Raw genomic sequence first — 14,797 nt, forward strand, 5'->3', positions numbered from 1 at the left:
TTAATGGAGGCCATTGGCCTATTTAGAACCTAACAAATATAATGCATATGCAGTGTCAAAAACAAAAACTTTGCTGGGTGCGGTGGTGCACACCTATAATTCCAGCAACGGAGAAATTTGGGATAGGAGGATCACAAGTTGGAGGCCAGCTTCCACAACTTTGTGAGACCCTGTCTCAAAATAAAAAATAAAGAGGACTGAGAATATAGCTCAGTGATAGAGTGGTCCTGGATTCAATCCCCAGTTCCCAAACAACCTTGACTTGTAAGTCTAAAACAAACTGAAGGAAAACAAGTCAGCAGAGTTAGAAGGTAATGGTTTTCACCAGTCATCTACTTGCCTATCTTAAGTTTTCTGACGTTTGGGATCAAATAATAGGAAACAGAATGGTTTAAAACAAGGAACGACTCACTGAAATATAATCAGAATAAGGAGAAAATAAAAAATTAGAACTCCTACTGTTTCTGTCTTCCTTAGATTCTAAAGAAATTCTAAGAAATCTTTTGATATAGATATAGGGTTACTTCTTCCTGTCTCTGAACTTTTTCTAAAGTTCTTGGTAAACAGTTTCAGTTAATATACATTTTTTTAAATATATGTTTTAGTTGTTGATGGATCTTTATTTTCTTTATTTATATGTGGTGCTGAGAATTGAACCCAGTGCCTCACATGTGTTAGGCAAGTGCTCTACCACTGAGCCACAATCCCAACCCTCAGTTAATATATCTTTAAATGATAATGGTTTACTACCTAGCTGTTGTATAATACCTTCAAACTTTACTTTCATGGATAAGTTGCCATGCCTATGAAATTCTTCAGAATGTCAAGAATTTAACCTAAGAATGCAACTGGGCTAGATTTTTCAAGCGAAATCTTTGTGTTCTTTATATTGGTTCAGGGACTAAAAAGGAAAAGGAAACTAGGTATTTTTAAATTTGCTTGTCAAGTAATCCAACCAATGTTAAAAGCAATAATGCCTACTATTAAGATAAGAGTTAGCAGATATTTATTGAGCATCAATTATGTGAATAAAATGAAAGAAAACCAAAAAAATATGTAAGGTATAGTCATTGGCCTTAAAGGAATTATTATTTAGTGTGTTAAGTGCTAGGTACAAGTACTGATGTAAAAGAAGTAATCAAGAGACAGTTCTGGAGTAGACAAATTATTATCTTACTCTTTCTTACTATCAGAACTCTGATTTTGACCAGGAATTCATTCTTCTATTGAACAAATCATATGACTCAAATGAAACTGATTCAATTCTATGCCTCTGAAGATGTAATTAATCTAAGTCAGTCTTAATAACCCCTCCTCATTGTCATGTAATTGCCTTAAGAAGAAGCATATGAACCAATTCTGATCAAGAAGTCATAAGGAGAGACTTGATTCTGGAAAGGAAGTCCTTTGACCTTGCTGAACTTTAAGAGTTAGAACATAACCTTAATAGCTACCGACAACCATCTCAGGACAACAGCAGAGGAAGTAGATGGCCCTAGAATGAAGCTTATCTTATGGAAAGTAGACAGAGAAACGGAAAAACCTGTAAAATATAGGCTTGTAATGGCAAGATTGCAATAAATCACCTAGTGGATCTTAAAGCTGAAGATGGAACTATCTTTATTTACCATCTGGTGGGGCATCAGCTAGTGGGAGGAGACGGCTGCAAGTCTACACTCCTCCACCCACTTCAGAGGTTAGAGCACACATTTTAAAGTATGTCTGTACATTAATCATAAGTGGCTGTTACTATGATTCAAAACCATAAACAAAAAACATGATATCTAATATCATAAGCAGAAGGGAAAGTGGGTCAAAAAGACACTAGTTGAGTACAATTTAAAGAATGGTTACTAATGTCTAGACAAACATTAACATTCTATGCAGTTAGGGTAGGTTGCACAAGAAAAATGGGAACCAAAAAAAGAACAATTTTACATTGTATAAGACTTACCATTTTGTGTTGCCAAATATGCTATGCTAAGCAACTGTTGATGGATACAGAGGCAGGGGTTTTCCCATGGGAGAAGCATTCTTACATGACATGGAGTCTCAGGGTAGAATGAAGTCTGTTTGGTCATTGCCCATATAGCCTGGCCCATAGCAGGCTAGGTGTGGTGGCACACGTCTGTAATCCCAGCGACTTGGGAGGCTGAAACAGGAGGATTGCAAGTTCAGAGTCAGCCTCAGCAACTTAGTGAGGCCCTAAGCAACTCAATGAGACCTTATGGCTGACTAATATATAAAAAAAGAACTGGGGATGTGGCTCAGTGCTTAAGTGCCCCTGTTTTTAATCCCAGTTACAAAAAAAAAAAAAATTACTGACAATTTATAGGTATATATTTACAGGGTACAAAGTGAAGTTGTGATTAATAAAGACAATGTGGAATAATTAAATAGAGTCAATTAACAAGTTCATCACCTCAAATACTTACTATTTTTGTGGAGAACATTTGAAATTAACTCCCTTAGAAATTTTGAAATGTAGAACATATAAGTATTAATTATTTTAACTGCATTGTACAAAAGACCTCAAAAATAAAAATAAGATATTTCCTCTTCTGAGATTTTATGTCCTTTGACCAGCATTTTCCCATTGCTTCACTCCCTAGCCTTTGTAGCCACTATTTTACTCTCTGCTCTGCTTCTATAAGTTCAGTTGATACAGAATCCTCACATAATTGAGAACTTGCAGTATTTGTCTTTCTGTACCTGGAATATATTTCACATAGCAAAACATTCTCTAATTCCATCCATGTTGCCACCAATGACAAAATTCTCTTCCTTTTTTTTTTTTTTTTTTTTTTTTTGCAGTGCTGGGGACTGAACCCAGGGCCTTTGTGAGGTAAGCACTCAGAATTTCCTTCTTTTTAAAGGCTGAATTGTGTTCCCTTGTGTATATGTACCATATTTTCTTTTTCCATTTATCTATTGACAGATGCTCAGGTTAATTCCATAGCTTAGTTATTGTGAACTTTGCAACAATGAACATGGGAGCACAGATAGCTCTTTAACAAACTGATTTCAAATCTTTTTAGTAAATACCCAGAAGTAAGATTGCTGGATCAAAATCTGAGTTCTTAATCACGTAATTTTTCCACTGAATTAACCAAAACTGAATTTTACCCATATCACTCTGGTTTTCTGGTTTTATGAACCAATACACTTTCTTATTTATGTTATTTACTGTGAACATCCTACTGGAGGCAGGTTCCAACTTTCAAAGACTTATTATCTAGTTAGAGAGGCAGGACTAACCATATTTCATGGCTCTGTGATGTACTTCAATTTTCCCATATTTTAACTCTCTGAAGTCAGGGTATTGTGTCACAAAATTGTCCTCAGCCAAGGAGCAGCCATATCATAGTTGACAATGCTTGTGCATGTGTATATGACAGTACTCATATTGTTCATATTGCTGTTGCTTTAATTAAGTTATAAGTATTGTTTTAAATACTGGTATTAAGTTTAATTGCCATTTGAATCTAATAATGATTGCATCTGATTCAGAATTCAAATAAAAAGCATATTCTGGTTTAGAAAAGCTTAGAAAGAGTGATAAAACATAACTTTGATATAAATGGAACACTCATTTTGGAGAAAGGACCAAAATTCCATAGGTTGTTTTTTTTTTTTTTTTTTTTTTGCATACACTGCGGTTTTGTGTTTTTTTTTTTTTAATTATGTATTTTTTGTAGTTGTAGCAGGAGAAAATGCCTTTACTTCATTTCTTTATTTTTATGTGGTGCTTAGGTTTGAAACCAGTGCCTCACACGTGCTAGGCAAACACCCTGCCACTGAGCCACAATCCCAACCCAGTTTTGTGTTTTAGATGGAGTCTCACTATGCTGCCTAGGCTGTTCTCAATCTCCTGGCCTCCAGCGATTCTCCCACCTCAGCCTCCATAGTAGCTGGGACTACAGTCATGTACCACCATGCCAAACTTCTTGCAAAAAATGTTATTCAAGATATGGGAAAGGAAGATAGCCACAAGTATATGAAACTGTTACATTCTGTTACTGATATGCAAGTAAAAGGAATACCTATCACACACCAAACAACTTACTTGAAAGCAATAAAAAAAAAATGGTTACATTTCAGAATAATTGATACAAGAAGTATCACTTGGTAAAAAAATTTCAAAGTCAGGATAGGTTTGTGTTATGGATACACGCATCATACAAGACTGTCATTAAAACGTAGCACAGAAAGTGAAATCAACTGTATTTTGCTTGTAGGAAACTAATTGCTGAATTGGTCTTTTAAGTAGATTGTGATCACACCAGCTGTGTATGAGAATTCATTTTCCTGAACTAGGGGAGGAATCACCAATATTATGATTCTTAACTATTCTTTTTGTCTTCAAAGGCCAGATGAACTTCATTTTTAAAATTTATTTTTACTTATTTATTTATTTGTTCTTTTTAGGTATACATGACAGTAGAGTGCGCAGATCAACTTCTTCACATAATTGAAGCATTTTGTTCTTTAAGAGAAATGATCAGTACTAGTGTTAGAGCAATAGTAGTTTCTTAGCCCTGATTAAAATAAAAGTTTGTTTCAGAAAGAAAACCATTCTAGTCTGTAATCCCAGCAACTCAGGAGGCAAGAGTAGGAGGATTTCAAGTTCAAAGTCAGCCTCAGCAACTTAGTGAGGTTCTAAGCAACTTAACGAGACCCTGACTTTTTTTTTTTTATTGTAAACAAATGGGGTACATGTTGTTTCTGATTGTACATGGAGTAACAGCATACCATTTGCATATTCATACATTTACATAGGGTAATGATGTTTGATTCATTCCGTTATTTTTTTCCTTCCCCCGCACCCCTCCCACCTCTCTTTTCCCTCTATACAGTCCCTCCTTCCTCCATTCTTGCCCCCCTCCCACCCCCCATTACATGTCATCATCCGCTTATCAGTGAGATCATTCGCCTTTTGGATTTTTGAGATTGGCTTATCTCACTTAACATAATATTCTCCAATTTCATCCATTTGCCTGCAAATGCCATAATTTTATTATTCTTTATAGCTGAGTAATATTCCATTGTGTGTGTATATATATATATATATATACATATATATATATATCACATATATATATACATATATATAACAGTTTCTTTATCCATTCATCAATTGAAGGGCATCTAGGTTGGTTCCACAATCTGGCTATTGTGAATTGAGCAGCTATGAACATTGATGTGGCTATATCTCTGTAGTATGCTGATTTTAAGTCCTTTGGGTATAGGCTGAGGAGTGGAATAGCTGGGTCAAATGGTAGGTCCATTCCAAGTTTCCTAAGGAATCTCCACACTGCTTTCCAGAGTGGCTGCACTAATTTGCAGCCCCACCAGCAATGTATGAGTGTACCTTTTTCCTCACATCCTCTCCAACACCTATTGTTGCTTGTATTCTTGATAATCACCATTCTAATTGGGGTGAGATGGAATCTTAGGGTAGTTTTGATTTGCATTTCTCTTATTACTAAAGATGGTGAACATTTTTCCATATGTTTGTTGATTGCTTGTAGATCTTCTTCTGTGAAGTGTCTGCTCATATCCTTAGCCCATTTGTTGATTGGATTATTTGCATTCTTGGTGTAGAGTTTTTTGAGTTCTTTATAGATTCTGGAAATTAGTGCTCTATCTGAAGTATGAGTGGCAAAGATATTCTCCCACTCTGTAGGCTCTCTCTTCGCATTGCTGATAGTTTCCTTTGCTGAGAGAAAGCTATTTAGTTTGAATCTATCCCAGTTATTGATTCTTGCTTTTATTTCTTGTGCTATGGGAGTCCTGTTGAGGAAGTCTGGTCCTAAGCCGACATGTTGAAGCTCTGGACCTACTTTTTCTTCTATAAGATGCACGGTCTCTGGTCTGATTTCGAGGTCCTTAATCCATTTTGAGTTTAGTTTCATGCATGGTGAGAGATATGGGTTTAGTTTCATTCTGTTGCATATGGATTTCCAATTCTCCCAGCACCATTTGTTGAAGAGGCTATCTTTTCTCCATTGCATATATTTGACCCTTTTGTCTAGTATGAGAAAATTGTATTTATTTGGGTTTGTGTCCGTGTCCTCTATTCTGTACCATTGATCTACCTGTCTATTTTGGTGCCAATACCATGCTGTTTATTGCTTTGTAGTACAGTTGAAGTTCTGGTATTGCGATACCCCCTGTTTCATTCTCCCTGCTAAGGATTGCTTTAGCTATTCTGGGTTTCTTATTCTTCCAGATGAATTTCATGATTGCTTGCTCTATTTCTGTAAGGTACATCATTGGGATTTTAATTGGAATTGCATTGAATCTGTATAGCACTTTTGGTAGTATGGCCATATTGACAATATTAATTCTGCCTATCCAAGAACATGGGAGATCTTTCCCTCTTCTAAGGTCTTCCTTAATTTCTTTCTTCAATGTTTTGTAGTTTTCATTGTAGAGATCTTTTACCTCTTTGGTTAGATTGATGCCCAAGTATTTTGTTTTTTTTGAGGCTATTGCAAATGGAGTTGTTTTCCTCATTTCCCTTTCAGCTGTTTCGTCGCTTGCGTATAAAAATGCTTTAGATTTATGCATGTTGATTTTATAGCCTGCTATTTTGCTGAATTCATTGATGAGGTCTAGAAGTTTTCTGGAGGAGGTTTTTGGATCCTTTAAATATAGAATCATGTCATCCACAAATAGTGACAACTTAAGTTCCTTTTTTCCTATTCATATCCCTTTAATTTCTTTAGTCTGCCTAATTGCTCTGGCTAGAGTTTCAAGGACAATGTTGAATAGAAGTGGTGAAAGAGGACATCCCTGTCTTGTTCCCATTTTTAAAGGGAATGATTTCAGTTTTTCTTCATTAAGAATGATGTTGGCCATGGGCTTAGCATAAATAGCCTTTACAATGTTCAGGTATGTTCCTACTATCCCTATTTTTTCTAGTGTTTTGAGCATGAAGGGGTGTTGTATTTTGTCAAACGCTTTTTCTGCATCAATTGAAATAATCATATGATTCTTTTCCTTAAGTCTATTGACATGATGGATTACGTTTATTGATTTATGAATGTTGAACCATCCTTGCATTGCAGGAATGAACCCCACTTGATCGTGGTGCACAATTTTCTTAATATGTTTTTGGATACGGTTTGCCATATTTTGTTAAGGATCTTTGCATCTATATTCATCAAGGATATTGGTCTAAATTTTCTTTCCTTGATGTGTCTTTGCCTGGTTTGGGTATGAGGGTGATATTAACTTCATAGAATGAGTTCGGTAGGGTACCCTCCTTTTCTATTTCCTGGAATACTTTGAGAAGTATTGGAATGAGTTCTTCTTTGAAGGTCTTGTAGAACTCGGCTGAGAATCCGTCTGGTCCTGGGCTTTTCTTGGATGGTAGATTTTTAATGGCTTCTTCTATTTCATTGCTTGATATTGATCTGTTTAAATTGTGTATGTCCTCCTGGTTCAGTTTGGGAGGAGCATATGTCTCTAGAAATTTGTCAATGTCCTCGGTAGTTTCTATTTTGTTGGATTACAGATTTTCAAAGTAGCTTCTCATTATGTTCTGTATCTCAGTGGTGTCTGTCGTGATATTTCCTTTTGCATCATGAATTTTAGTAACTTGAGTCTTCTCTCTCCTTCTCTTTGTTAGTGTGGCTAAGGGTTTGTCTATTTTGTTTACTTTCTCAAAGAACCAACTTTTTGTTTTGTCAATTGTTTGAATAGTTTCTTTTGTTTCAATTTCATTGATTTCAGCTCTGATTTTAATTATTTCCTGTCTTCTACTACTTTTGCTGTTATTCTGTTCTTCTTTTTCTAGGGCTTTGAGCTGTAATGTTAGGTCATTTAGTTGTTGACTTTTCATTCTTTTCTGGAATGTGCTCCACGCAATGAATTTTCCTCTTAGTACTGCTTTCATAGTGTCCCAGAGATTTTGATATGTTGTATCATCGTTCTCATTGACCTCTAAGAATTTTTTAATCTCCTCTCTGATGTTTTTTGTTATCCATGTTTCATTCAATAGCATATTATTTAGTCTCCAAGTGTTGGAGTAATTTCCCTTTTTTATTTTGTCATTGATTTCTACTCTCAGTCCATTATGATCTGATAGAACACAAGGCAGTATCTCTATTTTTTTGCATTTCCTAAGGGCTGCTTTGTGGCATAACACAAGGTCTATTTTCGAGAAGGTTCCATGTGCTGCTGAGAAGAAAGTGTATCCGCTCGTTGATGGATGGAATATTCTATATATGTCTATTAAGTCTAGGTTATTGATTGTGTTATTGAGTTCTATGGTTTCTTTGGTTGAATTTTGTTTGGAAGATCTACCTAGTGGTGACAGCGGTGTGTTAAAGTTGCCCAGAATTATTGTGTTGTGGTCTATGTGATTCTTGAAATTGAGAAGGATTTGTTTGATGTACAGGGATGCACTATTGTTTGGGGCATAAATATTTACTATCGTTATGTCTTCCTGATTTATGGTTCCCTTAAGCAGTATGAAATGTCCTTCTTTATCCCTTCTGACTAACTTTGGCTTGAAGTCCACTTTATCTGATATAAGGATGGAAACCCCCGCTTTTTTACTGAGTCCATGTGCGTGGTAGGTTTTCTCCCATCCTTTCACCTTTAGTCTGTGGATGTCTTTTTCTATGAGATGAGTCTCTTGCAGGCAGCATATTGTTGGGTCTTTCTTTTTAATCCATTCTGCCAGTCTATGTCTTTTGATTGATGAGTTTAGGCCATTAAAATTCAGGGTTATTATTGAGAAATGATTTGTATTCCCAGTCATTTGGCTTATTTTTGTTTTTTAAGTTGGCTTGGTTTCTCCTTTGAGTGGTTTTTCTCTAAGGTAGTTCCTCCCTTTGCTGACCTCCATTGTTGTTTTTCATTTCCTCCTCATGGAATATTTTGTTGAGAACATTCTGTAGTGCAGGCTTTCTATTTGTAAATTCTTTTAACTTTTGTTTATCATGGAAGGATTTTATTTCATCTTCAAATCTGAAGGTTAGTTTTGCTGGGTATAGTATTCTTGGTTGGCAACCATGTTCTTTCAGAGCTTGAAATACGTTGTTCTAGGCCCTTCTAGCTTTTAGAGTCTGGGTTGAGAAATCTGCTGCTATCCGTATTGGTCTCCCCCTATATGTAATCTGATGCTTTTCTCTTGCGGCCTTCAAAATCCTATCTTTATTTTGAATGTTAGGCATTTTCATTATAATGTGCCTTGGTGTGGATCTGTTGTGATTTTGTGCATTTGGTGTTCTGTAAACCTCTTGTATTTGATTTTCCATTTCATTCTTCAGGTTTGTGAAATTTTCTGATATTATTTCATTGAATAGGTTGTTCATTCCTTTGGTTTGTATCTCTGTGCCTTCCTCAATCCCAATAATTCTTAAATTTGGTCTTTTCATGATGTCCATAGTTCTTGGAGATTCTGTTCATGATTTCTTATCATCTTCTCTGTTTGGGCAACTTTATTTTCAAGATTAAATATTTTGTCTTCATTGTCTGAGGTTCTGTCTTCCGAGTGGTCTAGTCTGTTGGTGATGTTTTCCATTGAGTTTTTTATTTGGTTTATTGTCTCCTTCATTTCAAGGATTTCTGGTTTTTTTTTTTTTTTTTTTTTTTGAGAATCTCTCTCTTTGTTGAAATGATCTTTTGCTTCCTGCAGGTACTCTTTCAGCTTATTGGTATTATCATTCATTGCCTGCATTTGCTCTCTTATCTCATCCTTTGCTTCTCGAATCATCTTAATCATGTATAATCTGAAGTCCTTTTCTGACATTTCTTCTAACATATTGTCATTGGATTCTATTACTATAGAATCTAGATTTGTTTGGATCATTTTCTTCCCTTGTTTTTTCATGTTGTTCATGTATCTTCCCCTCTAGCAGTGCAGATCTGGGGAATTGCAGATTTCCCCCTATAGGCTTATAGTGGCCCTATACGTTTCCAAAACCCTTTCTTTAAAGGGATCTCAATATTAGCAGTGCCCAAATCAGACACTATGCAATCCTAGACCAAATAGCCCCTATGGGGACAATAACAAAATTGTCATAATAAACAAAATGAGTTCAAATATTATCTTCGGTAGAACAAACAGGTTTGCAATAAGGTCTGCAGTTTCTAATGGAGGACAAAGAGGATGCAGAGGGATATAGAATGTGGCTGTTAATGGGATAAGAAAAGAATATACAGAAGTTCTAGAAAATAGGGTGAGAGTGTAATCAAAAGAAATCGGATGTTAGCATGCAAAAAAGGGAGAAAGAGACTCTGAGGGAACAGGTAAACAAAAGGAAAAGAAAGTAAGAAAAGTAAAGAAATAAAAACTTAAATTTTTTTAAAAAGGAGAAAAAACAAAATCTACTGTATAACAGTCATATACTAATGAAACCTCCCAGTGTTCAGTAGCCTCATGCATGAGAGGTACCTGACAATGAGCTTCAAGCCTCCAGCAGGCATCTCAGGATGGGATTTGCCCCACCCAAGATCGGAGCTACGGCTTCCAGGATTATCCAAGATGGCCGCTCTGGCTTCGAAATATGTTGGCAAATGGGGAACTGCAGCTCAGGGGTGGACGTGGTCAGCTGGAGGTCCTGGAGATGGGATGCAGTTGGTTAGGCAGGGGTCCTGGAGGTCAGGTGTGTTTGGTATGGTTGTGGGATCCTGGAGGCCGGGTGCAATCAGTTGGTCTGGGGTCCCGGTGATAGGGCGCAGTCAGTAGGACTGGGGGTCCTGGCGGCAGGGAGCAGTCAGTCGATGTGAGGGCCCCAGAGGCAGGGAGTGATCGGTTGGGCTGAGGGATCCTGGAAGACGGGGCTCAGTCAGTCCAGTCAGGGGTCCTACGGGGCCTGGCTGTTGTCTCAAAATGGCGGCAGCCACGTGTAATCAAACCTGCTGGTACTGTAAAAGTGAACTTCCAGGCAGCAACAGGCAGCTGGTGCTCCACTAGCGGTTGGCGATCAGTTTGCTAACTGTTGACGGACGATCGGGAGGTGAACCTCGAGCGTTGGGTGATGGATAGGTGTAAGGCAGGCGATGGACAGGCGAGAGGCAGGCAAATGGCAGATGATAGACGCCTGACAGTGAGCAATCTGCTCTCAAAAAAGGCGTCGATATGCTGGCAGACTGCAGGTCATCACAGCAGACAAATGGGTAAACACCAGGGGATGGATAAGCAGCAAAAACTGCCTCACCGGGAAACAGATATCCTCTGCTTGAAACCAGAGTTAGGGAGCAACAAGGAATGCAGCCTCCCTCTAGTCTGCCATCTTGGATCTTCCGAGACCCTGTCTTGAAACAAAAAAAAGGGCTGGGGATATCCTGGGTTCAATTCTCAATATCAAAAATAAAAATTAAAAAAAAAGCTAAAAACAAAAATCACTCTTGGCCTGGGGAAATAGCTCAGTTCGTAGAGTGCTTCCCTCACATGCACAAGGCCCTGGGTTAAATCCCCAGCACCAAAAAAAAAAAAAAAAAAAAAAAAAAAAAAAATCACTCTTAACTTTGGAACCTGCACACACCTCTTGGCATAAAGAAAGCTAGTGAATACTTTCTTTTTGTGGAATCTGCATCAGTAATGTCTGTAGGTTAACATACATTCCTCTGGAGGTGGTATGTGTAGTAGGGTAGAAATTTCTTTATTTCTTTTATTTTATTTTGTTTGCTTTTTTCCTGTGGCACTAGGGATCAAATTCAGCACCTCATGTATAGGAGGCAAGCCCTCTACTACTGAGCTACATCCCCAGCCCCCTTGTGTGTTTTAAATGTTTACAGACATATTTAAAGAGCAGAAAAACTGTTTTCTATAAATAGATCTTCTCTTCAAAACAGTCCCTAAATGATCTCTCTGCCCCTTCTCTTTTATTTAATTGTATATATCCCAGAGTGTTCATTCGAAAGCCAGATCTGACCCCATTGCCTGCAGAATAACACATAAACTTCTCAGGCTGAAAATTCGGTTTGATCATGCCAGTCAACATTTCTGCCTTTATCTTGTACCACACACCTTCACATGTTCTATACCTCAACCATGTTGGAGTATTTGCCTTTGCCCCAACCTGTCTGTAGCCTTTATCTCCACACTTACGCTAGTTCCTCCTCATGAATTCCTTTCCCACAAGCTCTGCCTGTTGAAGTTCTTCCCATTCTGCATGGCCCAGGTTAAAGAGTGCTATTTTACATCTCCTTATGAAAGTTAGTGTCTTTCTTCCTTATTTTCCTATTACTCTCATTTCATATTGTTTCACTACTTAATTAGTTCATCTTGTATTAAAATTAAGAGTTATTTGTGTGCATCCTTGTCCTACTAGTCTATGGACTCTTGAGGGCAGTCACCAAAATTTTTATTAACTTTATTCATTCAGTAATGAATGGGGATAGCCACTGTCTTAATATACTAATTCAAACTTCTAATAAGTCAGGAAAGTCAGACATTAACAAATTATTAAAGGGTGTTGAATATTATGATAGAGAAAGGCAAGTCTTAACAGGAACAGAAAGAGAACAAAATTTAATCAAGTAAATTGGAGAAACCTTCCTGGAAGAAGTAACATCTAAATTGAATTCTAAAGGATAGTTGGAAGTAGACAGGTAAAAATGGGAAGGGAACTGAAAGAAAATGGGAATGATATCTAAGAAATCTCAGACCTCAGAAAAAATAAAGGGCTGAGGATGTAATTTAGTGATAAAGTAACTCAATAACAATGTGTTTGGTTAAATGATATTTATGAGAGTATGTTATTTTGGAAAGAGTTTTTGTACTGGGTCCCAAGAGACCAGAACAACACACAATGGAATCACTCATGCAGGTGTCATGAAATTGAACTAAACTTTTTAAATAATACTAAGTGAGATAAACCAATCTCAAAAAACCAAAGGCCAATTTTTTTCTCAGATAAGTGGATGCTGATACCTAAAGCGAGGGTGGGCAGAAGGTAAGGGAAGAATGGAGGAACTTTGGATCGTATAGAGGGAAATGAGGGAGGAGGAAGGAGGAGGGGGAAGGAAATTTGGTGGAATGAGACAGACTTCATTACCCTAAGCACATGTATGATTACATGAATGGTGCGACTCTATGTCGTGTACAGAGAAATGAAAAGTTGTACTCCATTTGTGTACAATTAATCAAAATGCATTCTGCTGTCATGTATAACTAAATAGAACAAATAATAAAAAAAATAAAAAATAAAATGGGCCAGTCTTCCATAACACCAAAGATTCATATCAACTAACCAGAAGAGGCCCAGTCAATCTGAGCTGGCATATAAGGAGGTCCCCTCTGCTTTAACCCCATGAGGAAAACAACTTTGAAATGACCAATATGCTTTTTGTTCTGTTTCTACTTTTTCTGCTTATAAAGCCCACCTCCTCTACTCAGCTCATTGAAAAGCCTTTTCTGTTTTGTATATTTATGAATATACATTTATGAATCATAATAAAAGTCAATTAGGGGATAGGGGCCCTGAATTCAATTCCTGGTACCACATACACACAAAGCCAATTAAGTCTTTAAATTTGTTAAATTTTGTCTCTTTACAATTCTAAGTAGTGAAAAAGTTAGAGTTTGGGAAATCAATGAATCAGAGTATGTGTGGCATTATGTTAGCCTACAGAAGCAATGAGAATTTGAATCTCACAGTCCTGAGTCAGAGATTTTTTTTTTTCAGTACTAAGGATTGAATCCAGAGGCACTCTACCATTGACCTTCATTGCCAGCCATTTATATTTTCTATTTCAAGACAGGTGGTCTCACTAAATAGCCAAGTCTGACCTTGAATTTGTAAACCTCCCCAGTCTCCTAAGTAACTGGGATTACAAATGTACGTAGTTTATGATTTTTATCCTAAGGACAGTTGGAAGCCTTTGGAAGTTCTAATAAGAGGAATGAGGACACCAGAAATATATATATATATATATATATATATATATATATATATTTTTTTTTTTTTTTTTTTTTTTTTTTTTTTTTTGGGTGCTGGGGATCGAACCCAGGGCCTTGTGCTTACAAGGCAAGTACTCTACTGACTGAGCTATCTCCCCAGCCCCAGAAATATATTTTTTAAAGTACACATTGGTAACTGGGTGTAGTAGTGCATGCCTGTAATCTTAGCTACTTGGGAGGCTGAGGCAGGAGTATCACAAGTTTGAGACCAGCATGAACAATTTAGCAAGATCCTTCCTCCAAATAAAACTAAAAAGGGCTGGGATGTAGCTTACTGGTAGAGCACTTGCCTATCATATGTGAGATCCTAGGTGATCAATAATGATTTAGATGTTTAGACCTCTGCATTCCCCACAAGGTTGAGTACTAGTGTTTGCTTCCAGTATCATTAATAAATATTCTTTGAACTGAAGTAACTTAATTAGCTTATCATGTATAAACTTCAAGACACCACAACTTAGTTCAGTGATAGACCACTTGCTTAGCATGTGAGAGGTCCTGGGATAAATCCCCAGTAATACAAAAAAAACAAAACAAAAACCTAACAAAGCATTATGATCACTTAGGCACCCTTCTCAAGGTGAGTTCCTGAAACCTGAAACTAGGTTTCACTTAGTCCAAAACAAACCATTCCATCTCTGGTGGTCCCCACAAAGATTTTGTATCATGGGACTGGAATTGTAGCCCAGGAGTAAGGCACTTGCCTAGCATGAGTGAGGCAGTGGGTTCAATCCTCAACATCACATAAAAATAAATAAGTAAAATAAAGGTGTTGTGTCCATCTATAATCAAAAAAATTTTAAAAAGAAAAAGATTTTGTATCAGGAAGAAAATGCTATAACAAACCATTGCCAACCTCATTTTATGGGAAAC

The sequence above is a fragment of the Sciurus carolinensis genome, chromosome 2, assembly GCF_902686445.1.
Source record: "Sciurus carolinensis chromosome 2, mSciCar1.2, whole genome shotgun sequence".
NCBI classification, from domain to species: domain Eukaryota; kingdom Metazoa; phylum Chordata; class Mammalia; order Rodentia; family Sciuridae; genus Sciurus; species Sciurus carolinensis.